The sequence below is a fragment of the Saimiri boliviensis genome, chromosome 2 (assembly GCF_048565385.1).
Source record: "Saimiri boliviensis isolate mSaiBol1 chromosome 2, mSaiBol1.pri, whole genome shotgun sequence".
Taxonomy (NCBI): domain Eukaryota; kingdom Metazoa; phylum Chordata; class Mammalia; order Primates; family Cebidae; genus Saimiri; species Saimiri boliviensis.
The window spans coordinates 24,222,362-24,247,172 of NC_133450.1; the positions used below are offsets into that span (position 1 = coordinate 24,222,362).

General features: G+C 40.1%; 1 protein-coding gene and 1 pseudogene across 36 annotated transcripts in view; both read right to left on the bottom strand.

Annotated features, from left to right (window-relative positions):
• The window catches only part of NRXN3 (neurexin 3), a 1,684,741-nt gene that overhangs the window by 444,147 nt on the left and 1,215,783 nt on the right, over positions 1–24,811 (bottom strand). The gene's annotated exons all lie outside the window — the stretch shown is intronic.
• LOC101035855 (glycylpeptide N-tetradecanoyltransferase 1 pseudogene) lies at positions 847–11,654 on the bottom strand (annotated as a pseudogene).

A 24,811-nucleotide genomic window follows, 5' to 3' on the forward strand; every position in this document is an offset into this window, starting at 1 on the left:
TGAGGAAGACATGAAAATTGTAGACAGATTATGTTGAGTGTATTCTTTCTTCAGCCATTCTGAGTATAATAATCAAATAAGAGGCAAATGGAAGCCGAAGAAAACCTTAACTAGAACTGACAGAAATCTAAAGACAGTATAAAAATGGCCATTTTGTAGAGTTAAAATTTATAATAAATATATAATGTATTCCTTTTACCCGAAGACAAAACACGAAGGAGTGGAATGACAGAAGTCCTGCGGCTGTAATTAATGAAAGAGAAAAGAAAATGTCCATGCTTAATACGAGACCCCTGTGATGTCGAAATGTCGAAAACTAATGATGCAGCATGTGGGCCATTCCAGTAAGAAAGCAGAATTAGGACCAGTGAACAGCAACGGGCTGGAGCACCGGAAACGGGGGAGAAGGCAGGAGACCTGGCGCGACTATGCCGCAGCTCACAGAATCAGTGTTGTCCTGTGGGTCTTTATGTAATATAGACTTTTGGATTTTTTGCTCTAGGCAACATTTTGAGGATACACACACACACACACACACACACACACACACACTTGCTAAGACAGGGTAACACATTTGTCAATTAACAGGAACTCAGGAAAACAGACTACATATATATATATATATATATATATATATATATATATATATATACACACATAGGTGAATACATATGTGTAGCAGACTACACATACACATATATGTATACATATACACATATACATGGATACCTATAGATACATATATACATGTAAACATACATCCATTTGTAGTCTGCTACACATATATACACATGTATATATGTATATATATACATACATGAGTATATATATGTGTGTGTATATATATATACTCTGCTATCCTGAACTATTTAAAAAAAAATATATATATATATACTTTTATTATTCACCCATTAACTCCATAATATGCCAATCATGAACTAGTTTTCAGCAGTTACATTCCCTTGATCACGGCTGCATGAGGATATGATTAACTGGAAAACAGGGAGACCAGAGACACAACCGGAGGTGACGTCACGCAGCCCATGCCATCGCAATACAATTGTCAAGTTCACTGGTGGTTTGGTAAAGCCGGTTCAGTTCTGCTCCCTTTGCCAGGGATTCTCACGTGTGTGAAAATTGGACCAACAGAGGTGGGGTTCCATTCCCTGGTTCGACTTTTCAGTGGCTTTATCCAGAATGTCACTGGTGTCTGGTTATTGTAGCACCAGCCCAACCTTCTCTGCCCCCATGCTGGGGCATTTCCAATTGTAAAGGTCATACTGCAGGTCGCCGTCCCCTATGCCAAACTTGAGCTTCTCCAGGAAGGTTTTGTTCTCCGTGAGATCCAGTGCATTGAACACATCAAACCCTTTCATTTTGGCGAGAACAAGCGCGTTGCTGATGAGGTCTAGAAGAGGGGTCTGGGTGTGAACATTGTAGAAAGAATAAGCAGCTTTGAGACTCTTGTGGGTTGGATGGTTCATGATGGTGGAGGGCAGCGTATAAAAGCTCAGGAAATCCGTCACCTCTCCGTTTGCGCTCTCCACCACGAAAGTGTTGATGATGCTCTCCTGGGGGTAGAACCAGTGCTCCACCTCCTCCTGGCTCTTGACTGGCATGAGGTGAAACTGCTTCAAGTACCTGGTGAGGAGCTGGTGCACTACTGGAATGTCCTTTTTTTCCACTGGTGGAAGCCCAGCTGTCTTGGGAGTCTCTGGCAGTCGGTACAGCTTCACGGTGTGCTGCATGGTCATATTTCTGCTCAGGTGGGAGAACTTCACTTCAATCAGCTTCTGTGGGTTTAGGGACCGATGCCAATACCTGGAGGTGCCAACAGGCTTTGGTAGTACCACCCCAGCAGTGTAAACAGCCTGGAAGATGCCCTCCAGGTGAACCCACCTGGTGATCTCTCGGATCAGGACTGGAGACACCCTCTTGGAACGCAGCTTCTTGTGGACACACAGGATGTTGATCTGTCCACCATCTTCTTCTCTGTGTCATAGATATGGGTGTTTGCTGGTATGGCACTCATGAACCCAACCAATTTCCGACTTGAGACCACTCGAACCCCACAGTGCCACTGGGGGAGCCAGCCGGGTGGCCAGAGAGCCCACAAAAGAAACTCTGGGGAATAATCAAATTGGAACATGTTGTCATCATCTTCCACGTAGTTCTCATTCAGGAGGGTGTACAGTTCTTTCAGCACACCACAGTCACCCAGGTCCAAGGCATCCCAGGTGAAGCCCTGAGGTGGGGTGTAGGGCTCCTGGCGGATGTTGTCCTTGTCAGGCTCCCCGGGGCCATGGGTGTTCACCACCTTACCCAGCTTGGGGATGGACTGCGTATCCCAGAACTGGCAGCTTCGCTTGCTAGCTTCCTCCATGGTTTTGGCAGGTCCCTGACCCACTGAAAACAGCTCAATGGCCTTCTGTATTTCCTGGATCCTTTCTGCTAGCAAAAAGTTCATCTTCACAGGCTGATCCTGGGTTGACTCTGTCTCACTGCCTTTTTCTTTCTTCTTTTTTGTTTCTTTTTCTTCTTTTTTTGAGATGAAGTTTCGCTCTTGTTACCCAGGCTGGAGTGCAATGGCACAATCTCAGCTCACCGCAACCTCCGCCTCCTGGGTTCAGGCAATTCTCCTGCCTCAGCCTCCTGAGTAGCTGGGATTACAGGCACGCGCCACCATGCCCAGCTAATTTTTTGTATTTTTAGTAGAGACGGGGTTTCACCATGTTGACCGGGATGGTCTTGATCTCTTGACCTCGTGATCCACCCGTCTCGGCCTCCCAAGGTGCTGGGATTACAGGTTTGAGCCACGCACCCGGCCTCTTTTTCTTCTTTTTGGCTCCAGTGTCATTGGCTGGACTCAAACCACCCTGGTTTTAGCTGTTGTCCTCCTCATTCTCGCAATCGCTGCAGTGCTCATGGCCGTTCCCGTTCCCTTCCATCACCTGCGGCAGCGGAGGTGCCGGCGGCTTCACTGCTGTCTCACTCTCATCTGCCTTCTTGAGTTCTATCCCAAGCTGTTATCCAGACTACATACATCTTTAGTCTGCTACCTTTAACTCCTGTTTTTCTAATTGAACAATGTAGCTGCATACTTATATATGTAGCAGAATATATATAGAGATAGACAGATAGATATAGTGGGCTACCCCGAGCTCCTGTTATTTTGTTAATTGAAAAATGTGTTATCCTGTCTTGGCAAGTATTCATATATTAATTCACTTTGCAAAGACTGTAGTTTACTCAATTGGAGGTGTTAACAGTCTATACAATTACTTGGATTCAGTTGAGAAAAAAGGCACCAGTTTAGACATAATATAATCTAATTACTTGGTTGAAAAGTTCTGCAGAATTTCTTATCTGTAGACCCAAGGAGATTTCTGGTAATTATTCTAATTTCCAACAGGGGTGGCTTTTAATGAAAGGGCAAAAGAAAAAAAGAAAAAAAACACCATGGATTTACTTGAATGTAGTGATGTTCTAAGTACACCCACATAAGAACAAAGAAAGTTTTACTTATTAGTGTAGTTAATGGAAATGACCAGAAATTCCAGGAAGAGGACAAAAGATGGAACAAAGGAGTAAGGAGAGGGACAGCGTTTAGGGATGAAGCATGAGAAAGTTGAAGGTCGAGATGGAGGAGGAGGCACACAGTTTTTCCGTCTGTATTTGGAGTGTCTTTAATGCAAACATTTTTCCTCTGCCCCAGATGAACCCACTAGTAAAAATTCTTAAAAAAAAAGTTATTGGGTGGCTGCAAAGGCTTGAAGTTAGGTCTGCATGAAAGATACAGAATGATAATCAGAAGTATTAAACATTACCTCCCCTTTCAGTGTTTTCATCAGACTGCAAATTCACGGAGCACTGAGAATATTAAATAAATTACAAGCAGTTAGGAATCCTTCAAACCATGTTATTATCAAAATTAACCATAGTGACGTTATACTTCAAATAACATAAAGAATTCAGTTAGTGGGGCCTGGCCTAGAAAATTTAGGTTGCACCCTACAGCATAAAACATGACTGAATACAAGTTATTCTAGAACTGGTTGTGTTGGGTTTTGATAAGGCAGAGGTGACGTGGCCTCAACCCTTTTGAATATGTTAAACTGCATCACATCAAAAGAGAAACAGTGTTCAGTGCAGGCCTGCCAACACTGTGGACACTCCTTACATGCCAGACACATGCCAGGAGGGCCCCTAACTGAGCCTCTGGAAAGATGCTGATTAAAAGACATGTTTCAATACTGTATATGTACTTGATTAATCAAAAGGCCCGAGTTCTGCTTAATTTTAACTATAAATCCTGAATTCTTATTTTAGTTCAGGCAGCAACTGATCCAGAACCTAAAACAAGATATGAACCAATATTCAACTTCCCTCCAACCTATGATGAGAGTGTGTGAATAAAATTCTTTACACCTGCCATATTAACAATAAGGAATTCCTGATGTTCCATTCACCAAGGACTAGGCACTGTTCTCAAGTGATTCACACGTGTCCTACGCTTGATTCTCCCACCACCCTCTGGGGCACCAAGCAGAAAAATAACCTGCCTCAGGCCATCTAGAAAGTGACGGTACTCACCAAGAATGAGTTTGAGAAGGATTCAACTGCCCAGGCCTCTTGCTTCCATCTCTCTCCAGGCCATCTTACCCTCGATCTCACTCTCCCAATGCACACACAGTTAATCTTAAGGACATTAAACTTGATAACAAAGTGCCGATAGCACATTCCCGTGTAAGCTAACAGCCTTACTATGTGCTCTAGCCACGAGCATGCTGTTTTATTTAGGAAGATGGATTTGAGAGTTCTCTCATTTAAACCCAAACAGTTAGTTAGGTGTTTTTGTTATTATTTTTTAAATCATTACTCTTTACTTTCTCTATCATTACTATGCCTGTTCTGCAAACCAATAAGAAGTATATGAAGGTGTAGGAAACACAATGAAGGGAGAAGTTCCTTTTTTTAATAAGGGAGGGTCCCCTTTCTCTTAACAAGGGAGGAGTAGAAAGACCAACACAAAATACTAGTTATGATATCTATTAATCCCAAATACTGAGTATTTATTATGTGTTTGGCACAGTAAGAAGAACACACAAACTTGAAAGTACAAGAAATGAGAATGGGAGAAAGTAGAATAGTCAAATATGGAGACACGCAAAAAATTTTAAAACCTCTTTTTGTGTCTGAATTGAAGAATCTCCCTATAAATTCACTCCATGCCTCCGGAGAGGAAACCAATGGATTTCAGGCAGAAATTATGAAACCCCAAGGAGAGTCATTATCAGCAGGGAGACAGCTGTGATATAGCATCCCTGATTGTCTACATTCAAGACTCAAACTCAGGGGGACCATAGAGGTCCCTTTGTTAAAATAAAGCAATCATTTCCACCTTCATTAAAGAAAATACCATGGCATTATTAATGTACAGCAAAAGTCCCATATGCTATAGTAATACTGGTGAATCTTACTTTGGGGAGCTGTTATTGATAGCAAATACTCATAAATAAAACATAAATAATGCCTTAATCATACATAGCTTAACCATATTCACTTGCATGCTGACTTTGCTACGGAAAAACCTTGCATTACTTCATCACAACTACAAGAATAAGCGATGATTTTTTTCCCTTAATTGTAACTTTAGGACACAGAAGTGAATAACCAAAAACAAACAGATATGAATATATTTTCAGAATAGTCAAAATGCTCTTTAGGTCTTATCTTTAAAAAAGAAAAACACAGGCCAGAAGTAGTGGCTGGTGTCTGTAATCCCAACACTTTGGGAGGCCCAGGAGGGTGAATTGCTTGAGCCCAGAAGATCTAGACCAGCCCAAGCAACATGGTGAAACCCCATCTCTACAAAGGAGACAAAAAAATTAGCCAGGCGCCGTGGCATGCAACTGTGATCCCAGCTACTCAGGAGGCTGAGGTGGGAGGATCTGAGCCCAGGAGGCAGAGGTTGGAGTGAGTCAGGATTGTACCACTATACTCCAGCCGGGGTGACAGAACAAGACCTTATCTCAAGAGAGAAAAGGAAAGGGGAGAGGGGAGGGGAAGGGTGGGAGGGGAGAGGAGGGGAAGGGAGGGGAGGAGAGTAGAGAAGAAGGGAGGGGAGTAGAGGGGAAGGGAGGGGAGGGGAGGGGAGAGAAAGGGGAAGGTAGGGGAAGGGAAGGGTAGAGAAAGGGTAAGGGAAGTGAGGGGAAGGGGGAGGGGAGGGGAGAAAAAGAAAGCAAAGGAAAGAAACACAAAACTGTGATGATCCTCAGTATAACGCTGGCATAACTGTGGGAATGTAGGGCTCCATCATCTCACAAACCTAAAAGAATGTCAGATGGGAGCACTTTGGCAACTACGGTGATAGGGAAATAAACATAGTGTTATGGGAAGAATTTTCATAATTTTCAAAACAATCTGTACTTTCTTTTGTATATTTAACATATTTATTAAGTAATTATTTGTGTCTTTGTTTAATGTCCATGGACGTGTTCCCAGCATTTACTAGAATGCAGAAGGTATTCATTAAATACTTGTTGAATGGCTGGCTGAATAAAGGACGAACAATTACCCCTTGCAAAATAATGGTTTTCTCATTTTCCCTGACCCATCTGCAGTCTGAGTCCTAAGGTCCTGGATTTGAGTTTGAGAAACTGGGAGTTTCTAACAAGAATCACAAGAAGACAAAGGTTTCCACATAAAGTATGGATTACAAGGAAGACTTCCTCCAGCCATTGCAAGTTCAAACACTTAGGGGCAGGCTGTGATCTAACATACTAAGGAAAGTTTGGGTATGTGACTCACAGGGAGTTATTTTCCCCTCTAGGGAGTCGGGAGATCCAAGATCCTTCTTCCTCCACTATAAACCTCACTGATGAGTTGCTCCTCTCTTCCTGGCGGCTTCCAGTGGGATTGACTGTGGTATCACTCTCTCAGCCTTCAGGCCTGAGAAGTGATGATTTATTTACAAACAGAAGGATCAAGGCATCTTCTAGAAATCTCCTGTGGGATCAGAGACTAGTATCTGAAGAAACCTTATGTTACCAAAGATGAGTTAGGGAAGAATTCAACTGCACACGCGTCTTGCTTCCATCTCTCTCCAGACTATCTTACCCTCACTCTCACTCTCCCAATGCACACACAGTTAGTCTTAAGGACATTAAACCTGATAACAAAGTGTTGATGGCACATCCTCATTTAAGCTACCAGCCTTACTATGTGCTCTACCCCGAACATGCTGTTTTAATTAGGAAGATGGATTTGAAAGTTTATATGTTCTGTTGTGCTATAATTCCTGCCTTTACAGTAATTTTCTCCTGCTTTTCACACTATAATATGCCATAAATCCTAGCTAGGCTGTTTCACTGGCCTGTTGCTAGTCAGAGTTAATATTTCAGGCCTTTTGTTGCCATGGCAACCTTCTGCCGTACTCCCCTTCACTGGAATATGATACAGTCTCCTGGGGAAATTGCTATGAACTTGATCATTGCATGGATTTAGGCCCCCTGATGCATCAATTCTACCCTCATCTCTCTCCACCACCCACACTGGCTTCTCTCTACTCCCACTTTATCTGTGCGTGTATGCATGCACAAACACACGTGCCCGTACACGTACACATATCTGCCAGGGCAGATACCTGACAGAAGAAAGCAAACAGACTAGGGGAAGCAGCGTCCTTTCTTTCATCCCTCTTGAAAGAGAGAACGGTAAACTTTGACAAGTTTTAAAGCCTAAACAAACCAGACACACATCTCACAGCCGTGTTCTCTCACCACCCTTTGTTTCTGCCTCCTATTTTCTTCCTAGTTCTTCACTCCCATAAGCCTTTATACTATTTTAAATCTCAGTGTGTTTCTTTCAAAATTGAATCGCTGTGGTATGCCCCTAGTTTAAATCCATTGCCCCCTACCTTTTCTTAGAGGAACTCAAAACATAGCTGCCTTTCATTTCCAGAACTCTTCTTCTAGGTTTCTTTCTACCATTATCCACCCACTATTCTTCCAGGTTTTCTTGACTGGACTAGTAGAGAAAAACATACAACTCAAAACCAGTAGCTCTGGGCAAGCCTGTCTGGGACTCATCTTCCTAGTCTATAAAGTAGAAATCATTTACCCCTTCCAGAGTATCTTTGGTATGGCTGGACTCAAACAAAGGCAATGATTTTGAAGGACAATTGCAAATCTGAAACATGCAAATTATTACTGTAAATAAACCTATACGATCCTACTCTTGTAAATTTGTTTAAGTTCCTTAGAGTTGCTGGGTGTTAAATGTTTGTCGGATGCAGTTTGCAAACATTTTCTCCCATTGCGTAGGTTGTCTGTTTACTCTGTTGATCATTTCTTTTGCTGTGCAAAAGCGCCTTCATTTAAATAGATCCTATTTGTTAGTTTTTGCTTTTGTTGTAATTGCTTTGGGGTCTTCATTCTGAAATCTTTGTCCATACCTGTGTCCTGAATGGCACCACCTAGATTGTCTTCCCATTCTTTAGCAGCACTTTTCCAACAAAAGTTTCAGAGCCCAGTAATGCAATCTCGTTGTTTGGGCTAAGGTTTGAATAAAATCAAGGAGGTGACAGTAAAGAAAGATTTTTTCATTCTATTTTCTACCTGTCTACCCTTAGCTCCATCATCCCAGGTTTTCCTGTGGTCTTGCTTTTGGGCCATATCAAGATCCCTCTAGCACATGGTACCCACGTCGAAATCCACACATGTTGTACCAGGAGCAATCCTAGAGACGACCCTCCCCATTACTCACATGCAGGGGTCAAAGTTACACCAGCACAGAGAATGCCTTATAAAGCATTGGGTTGTCTCTCACAGTTTTAGTCCATATGCCGGGACAGAAAGATGACTGCCGTAGCAGGAGGTCCTTAGTCACTCCCTCCATGCAAAAATGAGAACATACATCATGATGTGCTTTCACTGCACTGCCTCTCAGTTTTAGCAGCTTATTCTGAAACAGAAGCAGAAAAAGCAAATCATCTGAGTGATTAAGAGGGAATAACGGGGTGACAGGGTCCACAGACTCTTGTTCCAATGGAAGTCCTGCTCTTTCTCTCTTCTTTTCTCCTTCCATCCACTGTGTTGATTTATTTCACTGTTCCCAAGCCTTGCACCCTACCCCACTCCCAATATTTGAAGCTGTTCTTTATCATATAGCAATTTCACTTATCTTTGGGAAAGGCGTGTTGCCAGCCCTAGCATAGGATTAAGGAGGTCTGTGCATGTGTACATCCACACATCTTCCACTTGCTGACTGTGGCTTTGGGTAATTCATTTCACCTTTTCTGGATCCCAGACTCCACATTTCTAAACTAGAGAAAAGTGGGACAGGTATTACAACCTCTAATGTCCCTTCTGACTCCCATAATCTACGGTTTTCCAATTAATTCCCCTATCATGGCACATGGCATTCACCCCCCAAAGAAACAGTTAAATATCCAACAAATTATTTATCTCTTTTCAGATAACCCTATCATCCCACAGTCCTCAAAGTATAGGCACTAAATACACACTTATTTTTTCTTCACAGGTATAATTACTTCTGCTTTATTTACTAAATATTAATATTAAATTTAATTCACTGAAATAGTTGTTTGGCTGTCTTTTGTACAGAAAGATTTATAAAATTCTCAGTCTGTCTTGCTCATAACTGTATCAGCAGCACCTAGCATAGCACACAGCACATGGCGGTCATTCAGCATGTAATTGTTTTGTGAGATTGAATTGATGAATTAATGAATGAATCAAAATGCTGTTTAAGCTCATCCTGACAATCCCTTTAGTTTGAGATCTATTTCTTCAATGGGGGCAAGTAGCGGATATGCTTTTTAAAAACTGAATGAGGTATTTCTTCTGAATGTTTTCACCTGAACAGTTAATGTCAGTGAGGGGAATTTCTTCAGGGCCTGGTAAAAGATCGCATTTACATTTAAGACCTACAATTTCATTAATTTTACTTATGCTAACTCAAACCATTAACTATAACCACTCTCAAAGTCAGTATAGTCTTGTGGACAATATATTACATGCAATTTTTGTCCCTAATTATGTGATTTTTACAGCAGTAAAATAAGTTTTTGCTTACCTCTCAGGAGTTAGAAAGCTGGATTTTTATAATAAATACACATGTACATTGTATGTTTTTAAGTTTAAAAAAATCTAGCATAGTACATGTTATATAGTTAGTATTTTTTAACTGTTAAATGAATGAGAAAGTAACCGAATTTTAAAAACTGAAAAATGTCTGGGTGAAGTGGGTCAGGCCTGTAATCCCAGCACTTTGGGAGGAAGGTGGAAGGATTACTTGAGCCTAAAGAGTTCAAGACCAACCTGGGTAATGCAGGGAGACCTTGTCTCTACAAAAATAAAAATAAAAATAAATTAAAATAGCCAGGTGTCTTGGCACGTGCCTGTAGCCCTAGCTCCTTGGTAAGCTGAGCTGGGAGGACTGCTTGAACCCAGAAATTTGAAGCTTCAGTGATCTGTGATCATGCCACTGCACTCCAGCCTGGGTGACAGAGTAAGACCCTATCTAAAAATAAAATGAGAAAAATAAAGACAAAAATAGATGTGATGGTTATAAGAGTAACAATGTTCATTGTTTCTTTTCTTTCATCAAGAGAAAAACTAAAATCAGTTTACACACTTATTCATCAGTCCACAAAATAATCAGGAGAGTTTAAGTAGTAAAGTGTGGAGGAAAAAGAACCTGTGTTAATGAATTAATTATTAATAATTTATAGGTCCATTGTCATGGCATGTAACACCTGAAACAAGCCACCACGCATCTCTGAGTAAAGCTGAAGAAGCAACACCTCCCTCAAATTGTTACTGTTTTTCTCACATGACTCTGGAAGCAAAATAAGACATCTTTGGAGACTGCAAGGAATTACAGAAAAGTTCATTATCAGAAAGGAGAAGTGCTCTTCTTCTTCAAGAAAAGGAAGAGTTTCTTAACTGATCTCTAGGTCAGTGGTTCTCACAGGACAGTACACATCAAAATGAACCAGAAGACTTGTGAAAACACTGATTACTGGCCCCACGTCAGAATTTCTGAGTCAGTCCGTCTGGCGTGGGACTAAAAGGTCTGCACTTCTAAAAAGTTCCCTGGTGATGTTGGTGCTGCCTGTTCAGGAACCATACGTTGATTCCCACTCTGAAATTTAGGATGACAGACAGAACTGCTTCCAGGGACCAGAGGGCTCACATAAATATGTAATTCAGGCCAGGAGTCAATAATGAGTGAGGCTTGTGACAACTGAGATTATGCCTGCCTTCCTTAAAGTCATTCAAATCCAAAATTTACTTTTGAAAATATTTTACTAAACAAAACAGGTCCATGGGTAGAACTCGGCTTGTAAGAATTCTTCCTGAGGCAGGACACGGTGGCTCACGCCTGTAATCCCAGCACTTTGGGAGGCTAAGGCAGGCAGATCATGAGGTCAGAAGATCAAGACCATTCTGGCCCAATATGGTGAAACCCCGTTTCTACTAAAAATACAAAAATTAGCTGGGCATGGTGGTGGGTGCCTGTAATCCAAGCTACGCTGGAGACTGAGGCAAGAGAATCACTTGAACCAGGGAGGTAGAGGGTTGCAGTGAGCCAAGATCACGCTGTTGCACTCTAGCCTGGCGACAGAGAAAGACTCAATCTCAAAAAAAAAAAAAAAAAAAAAAAAATATATATATATATATATATATATATATATATATATATATAATTATTATTATTCCTGAATCACATATTAAGTTTGTGAAGAGCTTAGACTGGATACTAGTTCCCGAGGCAGCCACTGACTCTTATGTAACTGATGCTTGAGAATTGCAAGCAGGACACTGCAAATGCTCCAGCTTGTAAAAATCCACTGGGCGACTCAGAGTTCTACGTTTACCCTGCAGCATGTTCAGTGATGATCTCTGTCCTGCTTGTAAGTTGGAAACACAAAAGACAACAGGGAGGCTTGTTACAGGGGGTCTATATACAACCTATATAGGCTTATGCTTACATGTACAGCCACCAGAAATACCTAAGTTCAGCCTGAATAGGCGGCTTTGGAACTAACTTGTTTAGAGTCCCAGCGCCTAGCTTATAAGTCTCACATAAGTAAATAAACTTCCTAGTATTTTATCTATACAATGGGAAGAATAATACCACAAAGTGTAAGCCTACACAAGTATGCCCAATTCACGATAGTCATCTCCAATCTTTAATAGTTTAATGAAGATAATAAACTCTCATATTTTGCTGCTCTTTGACAGGTATCAAAAGATAATTAATTGAAATGGCTAACTGAGATACAGTGTATAGATCTGGAACAATGGGTCCATCCTGGCTTCAAATATGATAATGACAAATGTTTGGGCTAAGGTGTAAACCACAAACTACTGGCTATGCAGGCTGTGCTTTCTCCACCAGAAATGCCTAAGTTCAGCCTGAATAGTAGACTTTGGAACTAATTTGTTTAGAGTCCCAGCACCTAGCTTATACGTTTCATGTAAGTACATAAACTTTCTGAACTAGTTTCTCATCTATACAATGGAAAAAACAATACCACAAAGGCTGTTGTGAGGATAAGAATGAATTAAGTAAATAAGGGCCTAGGACAACACTTGGCACATAGTAGACTGCAATTTAACATGTTAACTTAGGATTTCACAGACGTAAGAAAATACAGCAATGATTGGACCTGTGCCTAAGCAGTGGACATCAAGCCTCCTCTGAAAAGCCATGGAACACCAAAAATGAACCCCATAAAGTAACTTCCTATAAGACGATAGGATATTTAAGGGTTGTGCTGGGTTCAACAATGTGCCCCTGGAACTTCAGAATGTGACATTACTTGCAAATAGAATCTCTGTAGATACAATTAGTTTAAATAATGTCAGGTTGAATTAGGGTGGCTTCCAAATGAAAGACTAGCGTTCTTTTGTTCTTTTTTTTTTTTTCATGAGATGGAGTCTCACTATGTCGCCAGGGTGGAGTGCAGTGGCACGATCTCGACTCACTGCAACCTCTACCTCCCAGGTTCAAGTGATTCTCCTGCCTCAGCATCCCAAGTAGCTGGGACTACAGTTGCACGCCACCACACCCACACACCCAGCTGTTTTTTTTTTTTTTAATTTTTTTTATTTTTTTATTTTTTTTATTTTTAGTAGAGACGAGGTTTCACCACATTATCTAGTGGGGTCTTGATTCCTTGACTTCATGATCCACCCGCCTCGGCCTCCCAAAGTGCTGGGATTACAGGCATGAGCCATGACACCCGGCCAAGACTAGTGTTCTTATAAGGTCTCATAAAGACAGGAGCACTCACATGCGCACATGCGCTCACACACACATATGCACAGGAAGAGGGCCTTACAACCACAGAAGCAGAGGCTGGAATGATGCTGCTGAAAGCCAAGGAAAGCCAAGAACAGATGGTAACCACTAGAAACTAGGAAGAGGCCAGGAAGAATTCCCTCCTAAAGCCGTCAGAGGTATCATAGGACTGTCACTACCTTGATTGTGGGATTCTAGTCTCCAAAACCGGGAGTAACTGACTTTACAATGTCTTAAGCCACAGTTTTTCACAATTTATCAGAGCAAACCTAGCAAATTAATTTAAGTGATCGTATTATAAACTTATATCTCCCATAGCACTGAGCACAATGTTTTTTAAAAAATAGATCCTCAATAAATATTTGTTTCATGAATCAATGCACAACTATAGTTCTTGAGTTTATACTAACTTACATTATTTTTTCTTCTCAGCATCTAATCAGCTTCTTGCTCCCCACCATGACCTTTGTAGACCCCTGGAATCAGAGACCACATCTAATTGTCTCCAGTATTCTCAATATCTGGTCCCACAGTGAATAGTCAATGTTCAATAAATGATTATTGATTTTACAATATACACTCTGTAAAAAGTGCTACAATATTTTGAACATTTATTTTCTTGCTTCCAGCTAGGAAATGAAGCACACCTTGGAAGAAGATTTACATATAATGTGACTATCTTTGCAGGAAGGATGGAGAAAGCAGAGTCAGCAACGAAAGTGTACTGAAGTATTTTTCAGCAGTAAAATAAGTTGGCTTTGGGAGCTATGTGAGAGTGTGGGGAACTCAAAATTCCATGAGAATGAATATTATGAGGATGGCATATAGGCATCTAAATGGAGAGTCCAGGATTTTGCTTGGGCTTAAGATACATTTTGGAACTCAGAGAAGGATGGAGTCTTTGCCGACATGCCCTGTGGAACCTGGTCTGAGTTGCTTTCCTGGAGAAATAATGAAACTCCCAGATTTTTCTTTTCTTTCTTTTTTTCTTTCTTTTTTTTTTTTTTGAGACAGAATCTCACTCAGTTGCTCAGACTGAAATGTTGTGGCACGATCTTGGCTCACTGCAACCTCTGCCTCCCAGGTTCAAGTGATTCTCCTGCCTCAGTCTCACGAGTAGCTGGGACTACAGGCGTGCACCACCATGCCTGGCTAATTTCTGTATTTTTAGTAGACACAGGATTTCAGCATGTTGACCAGGCTGATCTTGAACTCCTGTCCTCAGGTGATCTGCCTGACTTGGCCCCCCCAAAATGCTGGAATTACAGGCATGAACCACTGTGACTGGCCAACTCCCAACTTTGATGCCTAAAAACTCAATCACCTTGAACCCCTCCAACACATGCTTCTCTTCTACTTTAATAGCACAATTTCCTTATTTAAATGGCAGAGGTTGAGAACAGGCAGAAAGCCAAGAGTTTTACTAGAAATGTGATTACCAAGCCTCTAGGGATCTTGAAGAAATTTTGTACTTTCTCTTTGTTATGGGTGTCTCATTGGTTAAAAAAAAAAAAAATCAATGAATATTTTCCATCTGCTTACTGCAATGAGAGGTGTGGAGTACATTTGAGTTAATTTGAGTTAGTTTGTCTGGGTCTTGGTGAAAGACACGATTTCCTTCAAATGGTCCATTTTTGAAACAATTTGCTCAAGTCCTTTAGAAATTCATTGCTCAGTTAAAACATCTTGCAAAGAACTTCCTGACAGAGCATTCTAAGAGGAGCCTAGGTCTGCAAGGGACTGGCTAGTTTGTAACTGGGCATTGGAAATTTTACCAGACACCAAGCCAGTTTTGCAGAAGGCACACACATGACACTGCTTGAGCCACGGCCCCTTCTCAAAAAACTATACATTCTTTCTTTTATTTTTTATTGCATTTTAGGTTTTGGGGTACATGTGAAGAACATGCAAGATTGTTGCACAGGTACAGACAAGGCAGTGTGGTTTGCTGCCTTCCTTCCCCTCACCTGTATCTGTCATCCATTCATATAGGATTGGAGATTGGGAGTGGATGGCAAGAATATATAATTCAGAGAGTGCTCTGAAGATTGAGCTTCTTGTCAATTAACTTCATTGCTGTGAACCCTGATGGAAGCTGATGACTTCAGCTGAAGCAAAAGAACACAGGGAAGGGTTGAGCTCAGGATCCTTTTTAAAGAGGTCATCTGTAAACTGAAATCCAGCCAGGCACAGAACCTCATTAAGCAAGACATGTTTGAAATGTCTGAACACTTCATTTAGATTCCATGTAAATTCACAATTTAACTGACCATGCTTTCAGCCAGTGAGTTGTAGTGAAGGATTTTCTGCCTACTGTCAACATGTCTTTCTAAAAGATGTGCAAGTCCAGGTCCTGATTACTCACAGGCTGCAAAACTTATCATGTCCTTTCTTCCAGCACTCTTTCCTTGCCCTCCTTTGGAAATAAATATCAACACTTGGACCAAATTTATGGATTCTTGGGTTTGATCACTTATCTCCTCCTCAAATTAAAGAAGCCCATTGTTTTACGATTATGCTTACGGCACCAAACGCATCTTAAGATCTTTACTTTTTAACGTGAGGGATGTTATTCAGCCTTACACTAGATTACCTGTAATGTAGATACAGAACCATGAAGCTCAGGAGAAACAGGGAGGCAAACTGCCATTAAGAAAGAAATGTGCAGGTCTCGTGGAGTTACTAATAATTACAGTCTACTTATTCATCCAGTGTTCGTTCATTCATTCAATAAACATGTACTGAGCACCAACAAAGATGATTAAGACATGGGTCTTGTTACCAATTATCTTTCAATTTAAAATCAGACAGTCTAACAAACATTTTCATCGAAGATGCATATAATTAGAAGTCAGCACAGGGTTATAAAGGAGGAGATAGTCTATTCACACGCAAGGATGGGTTTGGGGAGGAGCTTCAGAAATGTTATATTTAATCTCAGGCTACCACTTAACTGAAGAACTGTTTATGTTCAAGAAAAGAAAAAAAATATTGAAAGAGAAGAAAAAATCCCTATTTTTCAAACTCACCTACTTTAAATTATGCTCTGTCCCAATAGCGCCTTTCTATTATATTTCCAGGACAGCTGCCTCTGGCCTTCCTAACAGCTCCCTCTCCGAAGAGATCACCTGCTTTTCCTTTGGCATAATACTGGGAGGTAAGACAATGATTTCTAATGACTGTTTCTTTTGCTCTGCAGAAGCTATGGAGTTTGATTAGGTCCCATTTGTCTATTTTGGCTTTTGTTGCCAATGCTTTTGGTGTTTTGGTCATGAAGTCCTTGCCTACACCTATGTCCAGAATGGTTTTGCCTAGGTTTTCTTCTAGGGATTTTATGGTGCTAGGTCTTAGGTTTAAGTCTTTAATCCACCTGGAGTTAATTTTAGGGAAACAATCCAAATGCCCATTGATGATAGACTAGACGGGGAAAATGTGGTACATATACACCATGGAATACTATGAAGTCATAAAAAAATGATGAGTTCATGTCCTTTGTAGGGACATGGATGAAGCTGAAAACTATCATTCTCAGCAAACTGACCTAAGAACAGAAAACCAAACACCGCATGTTCTCATTCATAGGCGGGTGTTGAACAACGAGAACACATGGACACAGGGAGGGGAGCATCACACACTGGGGTCTGTCAGGGGGAAATAGGGGAGGGACAGTGGGGGCTGGGGAGTTGGGGAGAGATAGCATGAGGAGAAATGCCAGATATAGGTGATGGGGAGGAAGGCAGCAAACCACACTGCCATGTGTGTACTTATGCAACAATCTTGCATGTTCTTTACATGTACCCCAAAACCTAAAATGCAATTTAAAAAAAAGAAAATGATTTCTATTTTATTCCCTGAAGATAGGATTTTCTTTCTTCAGTGGGAAAATAAGGTTTAATAAGTGACGCATTGACCAAGGGATAGTAGTACGAAAGTGGCGATTTTCTCTCTAAGATTTCCTCTGCTAGGTCAGATATCTAGCTGTTGAAAAAGAAGCAGAGTTAAAAAACACAATAATAATACCCTTCCCTCTGACATTAACGACTGATTTTGACATTTTGTTGGTGTAAATTAAATGAATCAATTAAAAAGATACAATGTGGACTCGACTATTTTAACATAAGCAAATCAATAAGCTGCCACCTTCCTGGGAGAAATTCTCTTCCCCTTGACTGTCTTGCATGTCTGTTGTCTGGTACCCTTCCTTCCTCATCTCCACCTGCGCCAAGGCTACAGGGCTGCTTCTCAAGCACAGCAGCACAACCATTCAAGAAATGTTCTAAAAACACAGCGCCATGACCCACTCTGGACGTACTGAATTCCAATCAAGGGTAAGAGGGACTCAGGTTTTTGAAAAGCTCTGCGAGTGGTTCTGATAATCAAACAAGGATGAGAACATTTGTTCTACCCCAAATTTAGGCTCTATAAAGCACATATTTGTAGACATAAATATATCTCTTATTAGTAAAATACACGCAGATATCTTTCATATATATTAGCAGTTTCATATATATCAGGAAATACAATATATTTATGGACCTATAATTATGTAACCCCCTATTATGTTCCATATATGAATATTCACATTACAGGTGTCTCTACTCATTTCAGTTTACGCTGATATTAAAATTATCAATATGTTTTAAAATAATGGATTATATAGGCGAAACAGCTATGGAATAGAAAATCAATTTGTATAAAACATGCCAGTCTGTATAAGTGCATGCATATCATACATACATGTGTACACATAGTATATATGCGCATAGCGTGAATATGTGTGAATTTACTTGTACATAGACATGTGTAAATGAATACAATTCTTTAAGATAGCTACCTCATGATATGACATTTCTCAGTAACGTTTTATTGCCAGAAACAAGAAAATTCTTGTTCCCAGATCTGGTTTCTGAGACACTAATGCAATTTATTTCATTGTTTTATATTCACAACCTGCATTTTTTTAAACACAACACACTCCACATATGCAACAGCTTTTACTAGATTTATCTGGAAACAGTTTTTGACAGTGTAGCAAACTCAAAATACCTTGACAAGGCATTGTTTTGCCTTCGTGAAGATAATTCAAGATAATATGCCCAGCTTCTGGAGTCATATGCCTTATACACCAAGCAAGCAAAAGTCCATAAATTTTTTGCCTCACGGCTCTGTTACAATCTGAGGAAAACTATGAACACTTCCCAAACAATTCATGGGACTTCTTTTCCACACAGATGTAAGGTCACAAACCCAGAGTTATGAACTCTGGCAGAACAGTAGACATCTCTGTAAAGGGAATATTTAATATCTTCCCCTCTTCTTTCCCACAGCAATTAGCACAATGCTCCACAAAAAAAGGAGGGCTGTTCAAAAGATGTTGTTAACTGGCTCCCTTTGTGAGTATTCAATAGTGAAGACAATAAAATGAGATTGAGGCTAAAGCTAAATTCTACAATAAACACTAAATAACAGGAACAAGTGAATTTATTGCCCTGAGTAAAATGGCTAGACACAGAGGCAGCGGGAAGAATGTGGGCTCTCCAGCCAGACAGAACTGCATTTACATCCCAGCTCAGCAATTTACCAGGCAAGTGACCTTGTTAAAGCAAGTCAAGTCATCGTCATTGAATCTCAGAGTCCTCATAAATAAAATAGGAATAATACAAATATATAGATTTTGCTCTGAATATTAAATGCACAGTAATTCAGAAAGCTGACTACATGTCATAATCCCCTGGGATGCTTTTAAAAATACTGATGTTTATATAATAGTTATATATACGATGTTTATATTTAAGAAATACTGATGCCAAGTCCTGTCCCTGTCTCAGGAGCTTCTGATCTAATTCACCTGATGTGGGTCCTGAGCATTAGGGATTTAAAATACTTCCTTGGTAAATTTGGTACACACCCCAGGTTAAAAACCCACTGAGATAACTAATATATGTAAATATCATCTGAATGCCTGGTTATTAATAGACCTTCAACAGATGTTATCTTGAGACTGCCTGAGTAAAAACACTACCGTTCGCTAGTTGTGTGATTTGGAGCAAGTTCTTTCAATCCTAAGGACTTTGATATATTGATCTGAAAAAGCAATGTAAGAAGCGTACCTGTCTAATCATGAGAAATAAGATACTCTATGTACATTGTTACCATGGTGGTACATGCTCTGTATCAGATAAATATTAGCCATTGCTATTATTGTTATCATCACTGTTATTTGCTCGGTGACATGTGTGTTCTTCCGATATCCTGGCTGAATAATACATTAGCACAAATGATGATGCCTTTCAACACAATTTTTTAAAAGATTACACTATCTTTTATTTTCTTAAAATTTTCTACATGCCACCAAGTATTAATTATGCCTAATACTACAATTTGTTTTATAAAATATTATTATTCAAACTAGACAATGATTTGAGGTAACTAATTCAATTAACTGGTATTTTAAGTCAAAATTTCTTGATTTCCACTGTACTGGACCTAGTGATAATTAAACAAAAATAACAGAATTCAGTCAATGTATACAGCAACAAATTCCAGAAATACTCTTGCATCTAGGTCAACTTTCTTTGCTGAGTTGTATACAATAAATATTCTGAACTATAACTTTTGTTTTAATCAATATGTGCTTTTTAAAGTTCCTCTTTACTCCTTAATAGTCTATTAAATTTGTTCTTCTTTGTAACAGGCTTTTTAAAAATAGTCAATCTCATTTAATCCGCTACACAAATAATGAACTTCATTCGGAGAAAGTATATTCCATCTCCCCCATCTCTTTATCCTGCAGTTGTGTAAGTGACTTTTCATTTTGCTGTCCTTTTCTGTGCCTGTAAATGGCAAGTGGAATATTCTGCTTTAATTTCTTGCTCTTCTTATTTTTGGGAAAGGCTTCTTTAACTGTGTTTCTTGCTTTCTGTATTCTTCTCTTTTGGAGTATGGTAATTTGCTCTGCTGTAATTACAAAGTCTGTTTGGATACACCAACTTCTGTGTGCAAAGCCTTCACCCTTAACACTATCTAGAATGACAATTATTAGTCAGGTTCTTCATTAACTAGTACATAAAAAAGATTACCTGCTAACTTCCACAATGGTTGAACTAATTTACACTCCAACCAACAGTGTAAAAGCATTCCTATTTCTCACAATAGGAATGAGATGGTATCTCATTGTGGTTTTGATTTGCATTTCTCCAACCATCAGTGATGATGGGTTTTTTTTCATATGCTTGCTGACAGTGTAGTGATTCCTCAAGGATCTAGAACCAGAAATACAATTTGACCCAGCAATCCTGTTACTGGGTATACACCCAAAGGATTATAAATCATTCTACTATAAAGACACATGCACACATATGTTTACTGCAACACTGTTCACAATAGCAAAGACATGGAACCAACCCAAATGCCCATCAATGATAGACTGGATAAAGAAAATGTGGCACATATATACTACGGAATGCTATGCAGCCAAAAAAAAGGATGAGTTCATGTCTTTTGCAGGGACATGAATTAAGCTAGGAACCATCATTCTCAGGAAACTAACACAGGAGCAGAAAACCAAACACTGTATGTTCTCACTCATAAGTGGGAGTTGAACAATGAGAACACATGGACACAGGGAGGGGAACATCACACACTGGGGCCTGTTGGGGGAGGGGGAAACCTAGGGGATAGCACTAGGAGAAATACCTAATGTAGATGACAGGTTGATGGGTGCAGCAAACCACCACGGCACGTGCATACCTATATAACAAACCTGCACATTCTCCACATGTATCCCAGAAAATAAAGTATAATAAAAAATAAAAATGTTAAAAAAAGATTACCTGCTGAGTACTGAAGATATCCCCCTCTCTAGGAGGGAATATCGAACATAGACTTTTAAACCTTCTCCTCTGAGAAAAAGTTAACATTTATCTCTTCCTGAAACTAAAATCCTCAGATGGACAGATGAATTACGACAGGTGCAGTTGAAAAGCGTCAACAGCATATACAATCACTTTGCAGAAATCAATGCAATTTCATGGCAAGTTATTAGACGTGACTAATGGAATAATGGAGAAGATCTGAATCTGTGTAATTCTCATTAATTCTTTTTGGAGCCAAGTCCCAGTGTGTTTGGTCATTCTATTTTAGATAGCTTTATTTTCATCCCAATCTCTTTCAAGTTTTGATATAGCTCATCCTTCAGTTTTACGATATTTATCACATCCCTTGAAGACACTAATTATGCATTCCTATATTTTGTTAGATAATATTTGTAGGATGTTCTACAGTTTTCAGGTACTTTCCAAAACATTGCTTTCTTTGAGCCTCAAGTCTATGCCATGAGTGAAGCAGAATGAAAATGATAAACTTTATTTTAAAGATAAGAAAAATGGAAGCCAAAAAGGCCTAACAGACTGTCCAAGAGTTTCTTCCCATCCCTGTAAATGGCAGAGACAGAGCTTGAACCCAATTATTGTGCCTGGAGTACAGAATTATTTCCACTTCAAAAAGCTGCCTCCCAAAATGAACCCTATTGAATCCACAGGATATATCCGATAGAAAATCTTTAGCGTCTAAAATATTCTAGAGTTCACTATAGAATAAGATATTAAAATCCTCTAATCACATTTTAAAAAAATGTGGGCCACTCTTATGCATTACACTTAGTTGGTGACTAAGTCCATTAGCGTTATTATGACAGAATATCTGGGCCTGGGTAATATTCAAAGAACAGAGATACTTCTTCAAAGTCCTGGAGCCTGAGAAATCCAAGGTCGAGGGGCCTACAATTGGCAAGGGACTCCTTGTTGCCTCATCTCATGACCAAAGGCAAAGGGCAAGAGAGCAAGAGGGGCCTGAACATGCTTTTAGAACAAGCCACTCTTGTGATAACCAACCCACTCCTGTGATAATGACATTAATCCAATCATGAAGGCAGAGCCCTCATGACCTAATCACGTCTTCTTATTCCCCATTCCCCAACACTGTTGCCTTGGGGATTGTCTCCAGCATATGAACTCTAGGGGACACATTCAAACCACAGCACTCAGGTAAACACAGGTTGATTAAAAATAAATTTATGTGCACATATTGACTTAATAAATGTTATGCCACATCCCAAGAGGCTGTCATTGTCTCAGAATAACCACCCTGATTTGAAGCTTCACATAGTGGCACTCCAATATTTAGATAGGACAGTTTCTTACAAGGCTGGGAAAGAGGCACAAGTTTTCTAGAGTTTGGGAGACTATCCCAGTCTTGAACAAGATTTAAATCGAAGTCACTGAAATACTATGAGTTGCCTTACTTCTTTCATTTACATATTTTGGAAAGCATGATTTGACTTACACAGAAAGAGGTAGGTAGAGGATGGCCTGAAGGATGAAGATAGGAATGGTAAGGGAGAGATGAAGAATGATAAACATGTCACAGGCAGAAAAATTCATGTACATTTTTGAAATTACCTATGTCTGCAATGATACTTCCAAACTGCTTTCAACATCATGGACTGATCTTTTTCCATTTAGCAAATGTAAATCAGATACAACGTCAGAAACAACTTTTTAAAATTCCTGCCTCATATTTTCCTTGCGAATCCATTCTTCACAGAATTGTTCAAACCTAACTTTCACTAGTACTGGTCAGAGTTTTTGATTAATCTAAGAGAGAGAGAGCGAGCGAGAGAGAGAGAGAGACCTTTGATTAATTCAGCAACCTACAGAGATCCAAGGATAAAGCCCCAGTCCTTGAACCTTCTCATCTTCAACTCTTAGACAAAAACAACAGATTTTCATAACTAAAAGGAACATGTGTGACAATATAACAACCTACAATTATTAAGTCCTTATTGCATGAATTACGGGATTCTCACAGCATATCCACAAGGTAGTTGCTATTATTTTCCCAATTAGCAGTTGAGGCAAGAAGGGCTTGGGTTATTTGTCAAATGCTATGGCTTGAATGTGTCCCATAAAGGTATGTACTGAAAATATAATCCCCAATGCAACAGTGGTGAGAGGTGGGAGCTTTAAGCGGTGACTAGGTCATGAGGACTCTGCCGTCATGAATGGATTAATGTTATTATCCTGGCAGTGAGTTCATTATCAAGGAATGAGTTTGCTATAGAACCAAACTTAGCCACCTTTTCTTCTCTCTCTCTTGCTTTCCACCTTTCATCATAGAATAAAACAGCAAGAAAGCCTTTGCCAGATGCCACCCACTTGATCTTGGACTTCTCAGCCTCTAGAACTAGAAGAAACAAATCTCTGTTCTCTATAAATTACCCAATCTCAGGTATTCTGTTACAGCAGCATAGAAAAAACTAAGACAGCAACAAAGACAGCTTCTGACAACGTCCGAGATGAAATAACCCCGTGTTAGTCCGTTCTCATGCTGCTAATAAAGACATACCTGAGACTAGACAATTTATAAAGAAAAAGAGGTTTAATGGACTCACAGTTCCACATGGCTGAGGAGGCCTCAGAATCATGGCAGAAGGCAAAGGAGGAGAAAGGCATGTCTTACGTGATTGTGGGCAAGAGAGCATGTACAGGGGAACTCTCACTTATAAAACCACCAGATCTTGTGAGACTTACTATCATGACAACAGCACAGGAATTCCCATCTCCATGATTCAATTACCTCCCAATGGGTCCCTCCCATGATATGGAGGAATTATGGGAGCTACAATTCAAGATAAGATTTTGGTAGGGACACAGCCAAACCATATCATCTCCAAAATGGAATTAATTGCCTCTTTCTCTAGAGCATCTGTGAGCCACACAAACATAGCTAGGAGAGAGATCTGGGTAACGGGTGTGATGAACTGGAGGCCCTGGATAGAGAATGAACTGAGATCCAGCACTGAGTTGAGGGCTGTGAGCCTGCCTGCCACAAAGCACCATGGGGTGAGGGACCAATGAAATCCTCTAAAAGAGCTGTCTTTGGTTCGTAAAGAAAATAGGAGTCCCGCACTCAGGAGGAGTCCCATAACAGCCTGGACTCCTGAGGCTGAACAGGGCAAGACATATCCGCAAATCATCTGCTAACGGTAGCAGCAAAACATAAAATATACTTAAAAGAAAAAAAAAAAGCCACTGTGTTAGGCCATTCTTGCATTGCTGTAAAGGAATACCTGAGACTAGGTAATTTATTTTTTTAAAAAAGAGGTGTAGGCCAGGTACAGTGGCTCATGCCTGTAATCCCATTACTTTGGGAGGCTGAGGCGGGTGGATCACTTGAGGTCAGGAGTTCGAACCAGCCTGGCCAAGGTGATGAAACCCCATCTCTACTAAAAATACAAAAATTAACTGGGTGTGGTGGTGTGCACCTATAATTCCAGCTACTTAGGAGGCTAAGTCAGGAGATTCACTTGATCCTGTGGGGCGGAAGCTTCAGTGAGCTGAGATCATGTCATAGTACTCTAACCTAAAAAACAAACAAACAAACAAAAAAAACAGAGGTATAATTGTTTCTGCGGGCT